Below are 4,442 nucleotides of genomic sequence, written 5' to 3'. Positions count from 1 at the left end.
GTACTCAGCTTCGTTTGAGCACAGCTTATCATCCACAAACAGACGGGCAGTCTGAGCGTACCATTCAGACATTGGAGGACATGTTGAGAGCTGTAGTGCTTGATTTTGGCACGAGTTGGCAAGATTCATTACCTCTTTGTGAATTCTCGTACAACAACAGCTATCAATCGAGTATTGGAATGGCTCCTTTTGAAGCTTTATACGGAAGAAAATGTCGATCTCCTTTGTACTGGGATGATATTTCTGAAGTACCTGATATTGGTCCTGATATGATCCGTGATATGAATGACCAGGTGAAGCTTATTCAGAAACGAATGAAGACAGCTCAAGATAGACAGACGAAATATGCCAACATTCGACGTCGACCTTTGTCTTTTGAACAGGGGGATCGTGTATTTTTGAAGATTTCTCCGTTCAGAGGCACTGTCAGATTTGGCAAGCGAGGGAAGTTGTCTCCACGATATATTGGTCCTTATGAGATTTTGGAGAAAATAGGCAATCTCGCCTATCGATTAGCTCTTCCTCCGGCGTTATCTGGAATACATGATGTCTTTCATGTATCAATGCTTCGAAAGTATCTTTCTGATGAATCTCATGTACTTCAATCTGATGAAGCTGAACTCGACGAGACCTTGAGTTATTTTGAAAAGCCAATTCAGATCCTTGATCGAAAAGAGAAGCAACTACGAACGAAGACTATTCCACTTGTGAAAGTTCAGTGGAGTCGTCATGGTATTGAAGAAGCAACGTGGGAGACAGAATCAGATATGAGACAACGATTTCCAGAGTTATTTCATTGATGTGAGTCTCCTTTAGTTTTTCTGTATCTGATATTTGATTTGATTGGTTGTTATTACTAAGATTTCGAGGACGAAATCGAGTCTTAGTGGGGGAGAATTGTAACGCCCGGAAATATTTAATTTTAATCCGAGAATAATTAATTTGGGAATATTTGGAGTTTTGATTTAAATTCTAATATTCTGAAATTGATTAGGATTGAAATTGAATGAATTGAGTAATTGAGGACTGAATTGCAATTATTGGACTCTTGAGGGACTAAAGTGCGATAATGACTAAACTTATCAGAATTGGAGTGATGTATCAGCATGTGCACGTGTCAATCAACACATTTCATTAGATTTCCAAGCCAAAAAAACCGAGAGCAAGTTTCCGAAGAATTTCCAAGCTTTTACTCATCTTCAAATCTTCATATCTTGAGCTACGATTATCCGAATTCGATTCCGAAAGATGTTCTGGAATCCTCTCGCCAAGACCTTCGATTTGATGTAAGTATCTTCTTTGTTCATCAAGGTTTGAGATTTCGAAAATGGCAGATATCAGATGTTGGATTTGATTTGGTATTGTTGAGCTTCTAGCTTTGTTAATCTTGAAGTTTGATTGAAGATTGAGTTGTATCTCTTGTTCTTATGATTTACCAGCTTTGATTCACTCTATACACCTGCTGATATTTTAGTTTAGAGGTTGAACAATTGATATGAATGTTAGAAATGATATAGAGATTTGCGGGAATCGCCGAGTTATACCGAAATGCCGTCGAACTTTTGAATTGGAGTGATTTGATAGCATTCTTCAGCTTAGAAGTGGATGAGCTCTTAGCTGATGATTCTTTGCTTGTTATGTTGTTGTTTCAGTGCTTGAACAGGACATTTCAATTGATTAATCTTGACTTCGAAACCGATGGACGATAGCACAAGGTTGGTAGAGTTTCCTTTGGCATTCTTGTTGAAGTTTGGGGTTGATCTTGAGCAGATTTTGAGTTATGCTTGGTGTGTGATCTTGTACAGATTTTGACAAGTTTGAAGACCTTCTAGACATCACATTTGAAAGGTAAAAGTGGACTACAATTTGATTGGGATTATAACTCGAGATGGTTTGTATCGAGTTCCCTCAATTCACATACTTATTTGTTTAAGTGCTCTTATGTGCTTTCTTTTTATTACTTGAATAAGTTCTTGATATAATGAATGCCCTGATTATGTTACATGTTGCATTCATCTTGATGACTTATTCCCTTGAGTTTGAAATGAACGGACACGTTCGAATAGACGATTTGAGGGATTGTATATGTATGGCCTGGGTGGTTGTTTGAGCCTAGCGTCTGAGCTGCATATATAATGGCTTCAAAGTCTAGAGGAGCAAGATAGTAGCCCCACCTCGATAGGGTGTGTCGGTGGATTAGCTATGATATCTTCTTCTCGGGATCCCAATTGATGAATGATGAAAAGAACCTTGTTTTGAAAGCATGCATTGTATTTACTTCTATATCATGATTGTGATATTGATTATGCATATTTAGTTGCTTTTACTGGGAAATCTATTTCTCACCGGAGTTATCCGGCTATTGTTTTGTTGTATGTGTCATTGCAATAGGAGGAAGTGGAACCGGGCAAAGGCGGACTTAAAGAACAAGGGATGAAATCGATATAGCGTGAGGATCCGAGTTAGGAGTTATGTGTGCTGTCATAAAGTTTAATGAGTCTTAATCATGATCATGTTTAAGAATACTTGTACCAAGACTTGTAGATGATTGAGTTGTGGTTTTGTTGATGTTTATAGGATTGGAAATATGTTGTAAATCCTTGAATCAACATAAGGTGTCTTGATCTGGATATATGACAATGTTATTGCATGTTATGAGAATGATGATTATGTTGTAAAGCCTTGGAATGGTTTATTACTAGCATTAAAAGCATGTTAGAATGCATGGTAGTTGTTATGCTTGATTTCATCATGTCTAGACTTTGGTAGGACATGATCTTGAATCAATCATAGGCATGATCTCGTTTTTGACAGCAGCTGAGCCATTATTTTTTTTTCTGTTGGTTTGGCTGGCGCACGGGCGAACTCCTGCTCGCGCGCGCGCGAGCCAAGCCAGGGGACCTCGGTCCCATTGGCCGGCGCGCGCGCGAGGGGTGATGCCCGCGCGTGCGCAGTGTAATTTATTTTAAAAAAAAAAAAAATTTATTCTTTTGTTTAGACTTTGATTATTGTCTAACATGGTTTAATAATGATTAATGAGATTAATGAGAGATTAGAACTCGGGTCATCACAACAGGTGGTATCAGAGCAAGAAAATTCTGGACTTAGATAGATAATGAGTGGGGTAGATCGAGTCATCTGCTTTACTTATTTATGATTTATGCTATGAGTTAATTACGTGATTGAATTACATGTTTTAAATGATAGCATGATTTACTTTCAAGTAATTTATTACAGTCTTGTATTTATTTTATTTGAAAGTATGAGTACTATAATTAACGACACATGTTTACTGGAATATCTGGAATGATTAGAGGCATGTGATCTATTAATTATGATATGCTACCTGATTATCGGATTTGATTGGAAGCATGTCTTGTTGAGTACTTGTTCTTCGATTCTTTATTTACACCTGAATTAGAACCGAGTCTTGATCAGAGGTAAGATGATCAGAGGAGGACTGAGATAATTTGATGATTTGGTATCCTAACCATTTTGATAATCAGATATGTCTCAACGACCAGGAAGACCTTCTCTTCGACCACAGGTTCCTACTCTACCACAGGTTCCTATTCCTCTGCCAGAACAGACAGTTCATACTCCACCGATAGTTGTTACACCGATAGTGCCTCGAGCTACTGCAGTGCCGAGTAATGAACAGGGAAGTACGTCAAGAGATATGACTGATATGACAGCAACTCCTATGGAAACACTTCTGAAACGTTTCCAATCCTACAAGCCGCCTACTTTGAAAGGTACAAAAAATGCTGTTGAATGCGAGGGATGGCTTGATGATATGGAGATGCTATTTGATTCACTTGACTACGGGGATGAACGGAGAGTTAGATTGATTGGGCACCAGTTGCATGAAGTTGCGAAGAGCTGGTGGTTCACTACAAAAAGAGCTTTGGAGCGTAGAGGAACTGTATTGACTTGGAATGTCTTCAAAACTGAGTTTTACCAACGCTTCTTTCCTGTGTCTTACCGCAAGGATAAAGGGGCTGAATTTGCAAATCTGAAACAGGGGAATTTGAATATTGAAGACTACGTTGCAAAATTCTCTACATTGCTACGTTTTGCTCCACATGTTGCTGACAGTGACGAGGCTATGGCTGATCAGTTTATCAATGGCCTGAGTCCGGATGTTTTTACACTGGTGAATACAAGGCGACCGAATACCTTTGCTGATGCCTTGAACAGTGCCAAGGGAGCGGAAGCTGGTTTGATACAGCAGCGAGGAGCTTCGTATACCGCACAACCTTCGAGACAGTCACAACCTGCAGCTCCAACTCCGCAACAGTCTTTTCGATTTGAAGGTGGTAGTAGCAGTGGAAAGAAAGGGTTCTTGCAAGCAAGAGGAAAACAGTTTAAGAAGTCTGGGAGCAGTTCTTCGAGTTCCAGTGGTACGAAGCAGAAGTCAGGAGTGTTCTGCAACAGTTGTG

The sequence above is a fragment of the Henckelia pumila genome, chromosome 2, assembly GCF_033568475.1.
Source record: "Henckelia pumila isolate YLH828 chromosome 2, ASM3356847v2, whole genome shotgun sequence".
NCBI classification, from domain to species: domain Eukaryota; kingdom Viridiplantae; phylum Streptophyta; class Magnoliopsida; order Lamiales; family Gesneriaceae; genus Henckelia; species Henckelia pumila.
This window is presented reverse-complemented; position numbering follows the sequence as displayed.